The sequence below is a fragment of the Lepidochelys kempii genome, chromosome 5, assembly GCF_965140285.1.
Source record: "Lepidochelys kempii isolate rLepKem1 chromosome 5, rLepKem1.hap1, whole genome shotgun sequence".
NCBI classification, from domain to species: Eukaryota; Metazoa; Chordata; order Testudines; family Cheloniidae; genus Lepidochelys; species Lepidochelys kempii.
In genome coordinates this window covers 107,848,125-107,860,684 of record NC_136384.1, presented here as the reverse complement: position 1 = coordinate 107,860,684, position 12,560 = coordinate 107,848,125, and positions in this window count along the sequence as shown.

Here is a 12,560-nt window from a genome sequence, read left to right as displayed (position 1 = left end):
ATAGATTGGCAGGGTTATGGCTCAGTGAAAAAGCTTTAAGTTACTGTATTTACCTCAAGACTTCAGGGCTCCTTCAGGCAACAGTGCATACGCAGTGCAGAATAAAATTCAGATGACATCAACAGAACCCCATGTGCGCCAAGAAAGAAACATTTTTCTCTGTCCTATTTCTGTCAGGCACAGCACAGCTAATAGGAAGGCACTTAGTTGACCTATCTGCTTTCCCCAGTGATTGATTTTAAATTCTCTAGTTTTTGTACATGTATATACAACATTTTATCAGTCCAGCTAAGGTGCCCAAATGACATTCTTATCTAATTTAAACCTGACATTTTTTGCATGTGGAATGATCTTAACCCCCAGCATTCAGTCCTAGAATGTTACCCACCACATATATATCTTTTTGTGTCCTCCATTTCAGAACTATGCAACAGTATATTCTGTGTGGGTATTGAACAGAGTGCATTAAAAAATTATTGGATCAGCAGGACAGTGGGGTGGGAGGAGGTATTGTTTCATGATTTCTGTGTGTATATAAAGTCTGCTGCAGTTTCCATGGTAAACATCTGATGAAGTGAGCTGTAGCTCACGAAAGCTCATGCTCAAATAAATTGGTTAGTCTCTAAGGTGCCACAAGTACTCCTTTTCTTTTTGCGAATACAGACTAACACGGCTGTTCCTCTGAAACCTGTCATATATACTGATATTTACACTGACTTTAATGGAGTTACTCCTGACTTACACCAGTGTAAGTGACAGGAGTAATAGGCCCTCTAATACTCTGATGGGGATGGGAGAGGAATACTTAAAATATTTTTTCCATATCAAGTCTTTAAATCTTTTTGCACAATATTTACGCACAACCTAGCTTTCATATATTTAGGGACCTCTATTAATACTGTTTCCAGAGAGCCAGATTGTGAATCCTTTATTCCCACTGGTAAGCAGTTCATCACATGAATGAGAGTATTCATATGATCAACTGCTCCCCAGTGGAAGTAAGGGGTTCACAATCTGGCCCATAATGACATGTCCTTAATTTCCCTTGGCTTCAGAATGCCAAGTGGTCCTCTTAGCTAGAACCACAGAGGTGAAATGTGGGAGAATTGCAGAATAGCTTGCCTGCCTATGCTCAGAGTCTACCTTTTCATGTCACAGTATTGACTGAATTGGTACAACAGTATAGAGTCAGTCTTACACTTTAGTGTTATGTGTTGCTATTTGTCAGGTTGCAGAACAGCAGTAGGGGAGGCTGGAATTATGTATTTTGAAAATGCTGGCTTATGTTGGCCTGGCTTTTCGTGAGTTCACAAGAGATGTGTAGATGGAAGTGAAAGCAGCCTACCCAGCCACAATAAATCTTTGCACAGTGGCAGACTTATACTTCGCCTAGGGCAAGGTCTGCTTTAGAATAGCACCATTGCCTATGATAGTCTCCCTAGGGGACAGGACAATTGATACATCCCCCCTCCACTGCCTAGGAGAGATGCTACTGCACCATGTGACAAATATCTTCATGGTTATGCTTTCCCTCCACACGTGGAGTCATTGCACTGGCCTGAGGCACAAGTATTTCCTGGCACATGTTCTGAGGTGGTGCAACTGTATATCATCCCCTACCATGGTCTGTGGCTTTTAGTTTATACCTACTGCATACAAATATTATCATAGCAATTTCTCATTGCTCCTGCTGTATGATCATATAACAACTTCTCCATAGGGTCATCTACTATATACCTCACCACAAAATATATTATACACTATTCTAAATTAAAAACTTTTATCTTGAGTACAACATCCAAGCCGTTTTAGTTCAAGCGCGTTTTAGTTCAAAAGTCAGAAACAATGTGTCCAATTCAGACCGATGTAACTCCATTGACTTCAATGGACTTCAGTTCTGTCCGTCATCCCTTAGAGCACACTTCATATATCTTCCCCAGAGTGCACTCATGCTGCTTTGTATGCCCTGGTGACTTTCTATATAGAAGTGAGTATCATGGTACTGGTGGATGCGGCTGTACCACTTACTCAAAGAAAGGAGGATTTGACTACTGAGCTGAGAATGTTCGTTACTAAAGATGTGAAAGCTGCTTCCATAAAATAAGAACTGGCTTGAACCTCATTCCAAATCTTGATGAAATTTGACTTTGATCTTTTTGAATATCATCACTAGTCTTGTATAACAAAATGTGTGCATGCTTCTCCATGCTATGATATGGAGCAGAAATACCATGAGGAAGGCTCTTCTTTTCATATTGCTGACCTGACACAAATCAAGAAACACTGGCAAATGACCATCTTAAATCAAAAACATTCAAATCAACTTGAACAAACATCAGGTAAACATCCAAGCATTTGCATGCTTAACCAAAATGAACCTCCAAACATTCAGTATAAATCAGTCTCTAATCATCTTGCCTAACTGTAGCGGTTAGTCTCAGCGGTAGAACAGATCAGCTTCCGTGTACTTATCTCCCTCCAATTCATCTCCCCGAAAGTGCTGTGTTGAGCCATTGCTTGAAAATAATCCCACCTGGGAGATAAAAGGGTGATATTGTAGGGTTTGTATCTATTTAGCCGCAAAACCAAAAATTGTCTAAACCTTCTTTCTGTTCTTTGACTCAACAACCTTTCAGTTTTGCTTGTACGATCATAATTAAAAATAAAGCCAGGGAGAGAGAAAATCTAGTTGTGGCCGCCATTGACAGCAAAATTCACAAAGTCCAGCATAAGCTGGTGCTGTGCCATGAGAAAATGCTTGAAAGATTTTTTTTTTTTTCTGCTTGATAGATTTTCTGTTAAAATGAGGAAGTATGATTTGAAGTGATTGTTTGGATTAAATAAACACAGGGCCCAAGTCAAAGATTTTGACCTGGACCTTAGCACCAGACATTGAAAGTTCAAGCTCTCCAGACAGACCTGACTAAGCAGTTCCTCGCTGTCATAATGGCAAATAATTTACCTACTGAATCTGAACAAAAGGAGTGCAGTATCTCTTCATCCATCAGCTGCCAGTCTTAATATGAAGTACATTCAACTGTCAATGCTCCAGCATTTATTTTCCTTAATGTAAAATCAATACTTTAACATAACACTGGGGCAAAAATACTTTATTCCTTTCCATTGGCTTGGAAGCAGCAGGAAATGTAAGAACAAGGCAGATTGTTTACAATCTTGTTTTTTCTTTTTACAAATGGTGTCTTATCTTTTTTTTCCATGAACTTAGATATCTGAGTACCAGGATATTAGCAAACTCTCTATTAGTAGTAATAGTATTTTATACTTTATCCACAAGGACCTCAAAGATCTTTAAAGATATTTAAAATTTGTTCCTGCAAACACTTGCACATTTGCTTCACTTTGGGCACATGGGAAGTCCTGTTGACTTCAGTGGAACTTCTCAAAGGAGTATGTCTTCAGTGGGATTACTCATGATTATAAATCTAAGCACATGCCTAACTATTTGCAGGACTGGAGCTCACTCAGTATTGAAATGCAGTATTGAAATTTCATTCTGGAGTGAAATGCAGTGGTTTGTTTTTGTTTCTTTGTTTTTTATTGTTTTTTAAATCGGCAAACAGAAACACTGTCAAATTAATTCCTGTAAATTGGTACAACTAGGTCAGTTAAGTTACTCTCCTACCACAGGGATGAATTTTGCCTGAAATGAATAACAGAACATCCAATGAAAACTACTAGATAAATGATGTAAGAAAACTGTAATGATCCAGCTTGGAATTTTCCTAGGAAAATTGTTGTTTGTTTGTTCCAGCTTTATACTTCATTGGAGTATATCTTGCCAATGAAAGATACTCATTACTTCAGTTGCCACTACTTTATTAGTTCCTTGCTTTGCTAACTTGACATTATTAGGATGTCCTATACTGGTCACTAAAAGAAATAATTACTATGGAGCAGTTAAAAAGAAAACTGAAATCTTGCCAAGTTCAAATGAGTTATTTAATTAATTCTTTATTTGTATTCTAGTACTCCCCCTACAACCAAGACAGGAACTTCACTGTGCTAGCTGCTGTAAAACCCCATAATAAGAGGCAGTAATTCCCCTGAAAAGTTTACAATCCAAACAGACCAGTCAGACACTGGCAGGCTGAGAAGGAAAATACAGGCATAGAGAGATGAAGTGACTTGTCCAAGGGCACGCAGTGTCAGTTTCAGAACCAGGAACAGAATCCAGGCCTCTTCCCAAGGTTCTATCAACTAGACCATAATGCCTCTTGTAAAGATTAGTTTCCGGTATTACCCATCACTCTGAGCCCCCCTGCCAGTTTAAATGGTTTTACAATGACAGATTCTCACTTTTCGCTGTCTTTCTCCCCTGTTGCTACCCACATACAAACATAATCTGACTGTCTAGGGGAAACAGCGTAACTGATGATACACAAAGGAAACCAACTGAAAACTGAGGGATATGGTTGTTCCTCTAATCTTCTAGTATTTTCACGTGTTACTTTCAGGAATAATTGGCTTTTTTTAAAAACTCTCAGGCAGGTGGGTTTTTTTTTTGTTTTGTTTGATTTGACAGTGTTCCTTTCCAACTTAGCAGAATGAGAACCGTGATATGTTTATAACAGCATGAACTGTAAGGAGGCCACTTCTACTATGTACCATGAGCAGGCAATATCATAAACAAAATAACCTTTGCACTTACAACAGCATTTATATGTTGCAATATATATATAAAATGGGCACCTATCCACCCTCTCTAATAGTGACATTATTTAAAGATATCCCACAGGGTTCAATCCCAACTCTACCACAAGCTTCCTGTGTGACCTTGGACAAATCAGGTAGGCTCAGTTTATTAAAGGTATTTAGGCATTGTTGATCTTGTAACTGATTATGGGATTTTTAGCTCCTAGGCCCCTAAATCACCTTTTGAGATTTAGGCTCCTCTATCAATGGGGTGTTGCAACACCACATTGAAACAACGACTAAATACTTTTAAAAATATGGACCTGACCCACAGGTGTAACATCTACACTGGAGCTGGGACCAAGCCTCCCAGCCCGCATAGACAGAGTCACACTTGCGGGGCTTCAGCCAGTGCACTAAAAATAGCAGTGTGCAAGTTGTGGCAGAGCGGAGGGCTATCCACCCAAACTCTGACACAGAGGGTCAGGTTAGCTTGGGATCCCAAGCTGCAATGTCCATGCTACTATTTTTAGCTTGAGCCTTGCAAGGGCCGAGTCTGCCTACTCATGCTACAAGGCATACTTCCAACTGAAAAGCAGACATAAGCCTCTATTCTCCATCTGTAAAATAGGGATAATACTTACCTACTTCACAGACATATTTGGAGGATAAATCAATTTAAAAATTCAAGGTTTTTTTGAGATCTACTGATGAAGTGTCCCAGAAGAGACAGGTATTCTATTATTACCCCATCCCCTTCAACTAATTCACCACCCGTAGAATTACAATTCTTCCCTTCCCTCACCCATCCATAGCCCCAAATGCTTGGGCAGAGATGAACTTTTAAAATGTGTCCTGAAGGTCTTCAGTTTTGGGCTAGTTTGGACCAAAAGTGGAAGAGTGAATTCCAAAGCCATGATACCCTTGCAAGAAACACCCAGCCAGGAGCACCTTCTTACTTATACCAATGGTGGAATTCTTCTCAATATCCCCATATATATCGTGAGCAAGAGGAGTGATGAGATGGAACACTGCACAGAGTGTGTGGTGTGGTTCTACCCCTTCCCCCCCCCGAAAGGAACCCATTAAACATCACAACATCCTTTTGAGGTGAATAAACATAGATGAGTAAACTGAGTCACAGACTGTAATTGACGTCCATGGAAGACTTGAGATTAGAACTAAGGAAAGCTGATTCTTAGTTTTAGGATATAACCGTTACTCAACACTACATCTTCTCACCCTGTGTTATGAACTGGAGATGGGAACATCCTCTTATTATGAACTGAAATGAGAATGATAAACATGCTAAATCATTGATCCATGCTGAAAGACTTCCTTCAGACATCTATACAAAATCCATAGTTTCCTGAACTATGCACACTACCTTCTTTAATAAAGAATCTTCCACAGTAAGATCCATATATTAATGGTGGGGAAATAGGTTTTTTTGTTTGTTTGTTTTATGTAACCAGGTCACAAGAACTGAATGAAAAGGAAAGCAGTTTTCTTTTCTTTCTTTGTCTCTAAAGATACAATTAGCTGAGATGGAAAAGGAATCTTGCACAAGGCAGGAAATAGGTCAGCTCAGCTGAGGTTCCCTACTGCACTGACAGCTGGCTGAGTCAATATATGCGCTAGATATATAGGTTCTAATGATTTATTGGTCTGTCTTTCAATGTCTATTGTACAGCAATGTGGAGAAAGCCTGGTAAGAGCCACAATTGGGGAGGGAGTGGGAATGACGGATTTTTTACTTACAAATTCCATCGGGGACTTGAGTATAATTCTGATGTAGCATTATCCCCACCCAAGTACACGAAGAAATATTGATGATTATCTCTGAACCTGGCGAAAAGCATCACTGGTAAGAGAGAGACTTTTACTTGTCTGATCTTGCTGTGCATGCCAGTTAGATTTAATTTTTGATATGACAAAAAGGGCTTTCTTTAGTTCCATGCACAATATTTTATTTTACAACTAATTCCAGAGTGGGGACAGAGCCCAGTGTATAAAAGAGCAAGGGGTTGCTGCTAATGGAGAAAAAAGTCTGAACTCCATTATCTAAGGGTAGAAAAAGGTATTGGGGGAGGAGGGGTGGGCTTGATTATCTCATTGAATACTCTGGATTTACAACAGTGTAATTCCATTGACTTCAGTAGAGTTATTTCTCATTCTTACTGGTGTAAGAAAGATGTTTAGAGAATAACCTGGGGGCCAGTATCCACATAAACTGGATAAACTTCACTGAAGCCAAGGCAGCTATGCCAATATATACTGCTGAGAGTTGGGTTTGATTGTCCATTTTTGCAGTTTGCTGTCACAGACTGTTTCTGTCTGTTTGCTATGAAATAGGACATGCTTATTCATCTCTGAAGCAGGGTGTTTTTTAAATGAACAAATGAGGGAAAGAGCTGAATATCTAAATTAAGGCAAGGAGGGGGAATTCTTTTCAAATGAACTTTTAACTCTGATTATTAAATAAATACTATTAGAAACACCATATTCTCCAAGACTGGTTTCTTGAGTAACTTTTTTTTTAATGAGATGACGACTCTTAAACCTTTGCATTCTTGGAAGGCTACAAGATGTGGCACAGTGTTCTGACTATTAGCTTGAATGAAGATCCCTCATGATATACCTGTGTCAGTGCAGTTCAGTGCAGGATTCATGAGCCAGGGTCAATTGTTCCCCTCCATCTCAGTAAGCAGAAGGGACTCAAAGTCCAGTAGAGAGGTCTGCTGAAAAATGGGAAGTGTAACTTATGCTGAACCATTTATTTTCCCCTAATTCCTCAGATCTCAATATAGAGAGACACTGTGTGGCTCTGGAATCAAACACTGGTTTGAGATGAGTCATGCATTTCCTCAAAGACCCCACAGTAAAACTCTACCTAGGTAATTGCTGAAGGATCCAACACAAAGATAGAGGCTTTTCCTCTTTGTACTATGAAATTGTCCCTTTAAAGGGTTGTGGTTTTCTTTGGGGGGTGGGGGGAAGCAGCTAATCTCCATATCTACACTATAATTATACTGATAAGGAGCTAGAATAGAGTTGCAGAGACACATGGCCTCTGAAGATCCTCCAAGAGCTTATTTGAATCAAGGGTTGGGATGGGGGAGAGGAAGCTAACCACCTTCTCCCTTTCTTCTGCAGAGGTAGATAAACTCCTCATGGACAGTACAGGGAATGATATTCTCCCTAGTTTCCTTGGCCTTCACCAAGATACTTTTCAGACTTCAATAATTCTCTTAAGTCACAGTTGTCCACTATGAGCCATTGGTTTTCTATTTTTGACATGCATTAAACAAGAACCAGAGTTTGTTCTTCTGTAGACAGTAGCTTCTTTGAAAAGTTAACAATCCCTAGTTATGCAACTTGAGCTTCTTTTTTAGATGGCAACAATTCCAGTCTCCACTAATGAAAACTATTAGATTTTTTTTGACTCTGCAATCAGGAGATAAGACTTTCTGATCAATTACCCTTACACCTCTGCAGTCATAGGACAAAGAAGGGTTAGTGGTTTATAGACTGTTGTAAAGAGACATAAGACAAATATCTCAAGTTGATGACTTTGTGTATAAGGCCTTGTCTACACTGTCAAGTTTCTGCACAGTAAAGCAGCTTTCTGCACTGTAACTCCCGAGGTTCATGCACTGCCAAGCCACTTAGTGTGCAGAAATTGCACAGTTGCAGCACTGTGTGGGGTGGGTTTTCTAAATATATATTCTATAAAACCACCCCGATGAGAGGTGTACAGCTTTCTGCACCAGGGCTACAGCACCGCGTTGCCTATGTGGACACCCATGTCAATTACAGCACTGCAACTGGCCGCTGAGAGGTGTCGCACAATGCCTGTTCTCGCCTCTCTGGTCATCGGTTTGAACTCTACTGCCCTGGCCCCAGGTGACCAACCGTCAGCCCTACCCCGTAAATTTCTCCGGAATTTTGAAAGTCCCCTTCCTGTTTGCTCGGTGATGCGTGCAGTGTACTCAGCGCATCTTTCCAGGTGGCCAGGCCTGCTCCATGCACCAGGCGATTTCCGCCGCTCAGAGCAATGCCAAGCTGCTTCACTTCATCAGCATTTGGGGAGAGGAGGCTGTCCAGTCCCAGCTGCGCTCCAGCCATAGGAATTATGATACCTACAGAAAAATTTCATGATGCATGACTGAAAGGGGCCAACCGAGACCCATTGCAGTGCAGGGTCAAAGTGAAGGAGCTGCAGAATGTCTACCACAAGTGAGGCAAACTGGTGCTGCCCCCATGAACTGTCGGTTCTACAAAGAGCTGGATGCGATACTCTGTGGCGACCCCACCTCCACTGTGAAGGCCACTGTGGATACTTCAGTGGCTCACGTGCCAGACAAGAGTGGACTGAGCCAGGAGGAGGAAATCTTGGATGAGCATGTGGAGGAGGAGGAGGGGGACCCAGAAGCAGAGGACAACTTCCAGCCATTGCCTCTTGTTTATACTTTTGTCTGCTAAATTGAAGAGCCCTTGTCATGGGGAATATAGCTGCCACACTGATGAGGAAGGTGAAGGAGAGGTCCTGTGGGTAGGGGTAGCCCCACCCCTCTGGACCTGTCAGTCATGTATGGTAGGGAGGAGGCCTTTAAAAAAGGAAGAAACCACAGTGAGGAAAGGAGCAGGAGGGCCTTAAGTAGGAGATTACTGGAAGGACTTCTGGAGCCACCGAAGGAACTCCTAGCCAGCAGACCTTCACCCTGACCCTTTGGCACGTACAGTGAACTCCCAGGGTAAGCCAGAGACTTAAGAAGCTCCTCAAGTGGCAAAGGCCTCTAGAAAGTAGTAAGGAGATGAGACCTGTGCTGGAGACACCCAGTGCAAATAACTGGGCGTGGTCAAGTTATCATGCCATCTGGGTGAGAGACCCCATGGGACTCTTTACAAGCCTCGGGCTATCAGCCTAAGAGTACCTGGAGGCTAACAAGACTTCTATGTCTACACTAGCACTTTTGTCAGTAAAACTTTTGTCAGTCAGGGGTGTGGACAGTGCATGTCAGCAGGAGAGAGTCTCCTGCCAATACAACAACTACTGCTCGTTGTGGGTGGTTTAATTATGCCAGCAAGAGAGTGCGCACTCTCTCTCTCACTGGCACAGAGTGGCTGCACAGGAGACCTTATCGTAGCACAACTGCAATGGTACAGTTGTGCCAATGTAAGGTCTGTAGTGCAGATATAGTCATAGGGTATGTCTACACTACGGAATAAGGTCGAATTTATAGAAGTCGGTTTTTTAGAAATCGGTTTTATATATTCGAGTGTGAGTGTCCCCACAGAAAATGCTCTAAGTGCATTAACTCGGCGGAGTGCTTCCACAGTACTGAGGCTAGAGTCGACTTCCGGAGCGTTGCACTGTGGATAGCTATCCCACAGTTCCTGCAGTCTCCGCTGCCCATTGGAATTCTGGGTTGAGATCCCAATGCCTGATGGGGCTAAAACATTGTCGCGGGTGGTTCTGGGTACATATCGTCAGGCCCCCGTTCCTTCCCTCCCTCCGTGAAAGCAAGGGCAGACAATCGTTTCGCGCCTTTTTTCCTGAGTTACCTGTGCAGACGCCATACCACGGCAAGCATGGAGCCCGCTCAGGTAACCGTCACCCTATGTCTCCTGGGTGCTGGCAGACGCGGTACGGCTTTGCTACACAGTAGCAGCAACCCATTGCCTTCTGGCAGCAGATTGTGCAGTATGACTGGTAGCCATCCTCGTCGTGTCCGAGGTGCTCCTGGCCACGTCGGCTGGGAGCGCCTGGGCAGACATGGGCGCAGGGACTAAATTTGGAGTGACTTGACCAGGTCATTCTCTTTAGTCCTGCAGTCAGTCCTATTGAACCGTCTTATGGTGAGCAGGCAGGCGATATGGATTGCTAGCAGTCATACTGTACCATCTTCTGCCGGGCAGGCAAGAGATGAGGATTGCTAGCAGTCGTATTGTACCATCTTCTGCTGAGCAGCCATGAGATGTGGATGGCATGCAGTCCTTCTGCACCGTCTGCTGCCAGCCAAAGATGTAAAAGATAGATGGAGTGGATCAAAACAAGAAATAGACCAGATTTGTTTTGTACTCATTTGCCTCCTCCCCTGTCTAGGGGACTCATTTCTCTAGGTCACACTGCAGTCAGTCACAGAGAAGGTGCAGCTAGGTAAATCTAGCCATGTATCAATCAGAGGCCAGGCTAACCTCCTTGTTCCAATAAGAACAATAACTTAGGTGCACCATTTCTTATTGGAACTCTCCGTGAAGTCCTGCCTGAAATACTCCTTGATGTAAAGACACCCCCTTTGTTGATTTTAGCTCCCTGAAGCCAACCCTGTAAGCCGTGTCGTCAGTCGCCCCTCCCTCCGTCAGAGCAACGGCAGACAATCATTCCGCACCTTTTTTCTGTGCGGACGCCATACCAAGGCAAGCATGGAGGCCGCTCAGCTCACTTTGGCAATTAGGAGCACATTAAACACCACACGCATTATCCAGCAGTATATGCAGCACCAGAACATGGCAAAGCGATACCGGGTGAGGAGGCGACGTCAGCGCGGTCACGTGAGTGATCAGGACATGGACACAGATTTCTCTGAAAGCATGGGCCCTGCCAATGCATGCATCATGGTGCTAATGGGGCAGGTTCATGCTGTGGAACGCCGATTCTGGGCTCGGGAAACAAGCACAGACTGGTGGGACCGCATAGTGTTGCAGGTCTGGGACGATTCCCAGTGGCTGCGAAACTTTCGCATGCGTAAGGGCACTTTCATGGAACTTTGTGACTTGCTTTCCCCTGCCCTGAGGCGCATGAATACCAAGATGAGAGCAGCCCTCACAGTTGAGAAGCGAGTGGCGATAGCCCTGTGGAAGCTTGCAATGCCAGACAGCTACCGGTCAGTTGGGAATCAATTTGGAGTGGGCAAATCTACTGTGGGGGCTGCTGTGATGCAAGTAGCCCACGCAATCAAAGATCTGCTGATATCAAGGGTAGTGACCCTGGGAAATGTGCAGGTCATAGTGGATGGCTTTGCTGCAATGGGATTCCCTAACTGTGGTGGGGCCATAGACGGAACCCATATCCCTATCTTGGCACCGGAGCACCAAGCCGCCAAATACATAAACCGCAAGGGGTACTTTTTGATAGTGCTGCAAGCTCTGGTGGATCACAAGGGACGTTTCACCAACATCAACGTGGGATGGCCAGGAAAGGTACATGACGCTCGCATCTTCAGGAACTCTGGTCTGTTTCAAAAGCTGCAGGAAGGGACTTTATTCCCAGACCAGAAAATAACTGTTGGGGATGTTGAAATGCCTATATGTATCTGTGAGGACCCAGCCTACCCCTTAATGCCATGGCTCATGAAGCCGTACACAGGCAGCCTGAACAGTAGCCAGGCTACGGTGTGAAAGTTCTGTTTGTTTCTCCTTGATGAAACCCCCCGTCTCTTGGTTCACTCTACTTCCCTGTAAGCTAACCACCCGCCCCCCCTTCTTCCTTCAATCACCGCTTGCAGAGGCAATAAAGTCATTGTTGCTTCACATTCATGCATTCTTTATTCATTCATCACACAAATAGGGGGATGACTACCAAGGTAGCCCAGGAGGGGTGGTGGAGGGGGAAAGGAAAATGCCACACAGCACTTTAAGCACAGCACTTTAAAAGTTTACAACTTTAAAATTTATTGAATGACAGCCTTCTTGTTTTTGGGCAATCCTCTGTGGTGGAGTGGCTGGTTGGCCGGAGGCCCCCCCACCGCGTTCTTGGGCATCTGGGTGTGGAGGCTATGGAACTTGGGGAGGAGGGTGGTTGGTTACACAGGGGCTGTAGTGGCAGTCTGTGCTCCAGCTGCCTTTGCTGCAGCTCAACCATACACTGGAGCATACTGGTTTGGTCCTGCAGCAGCCTCAGC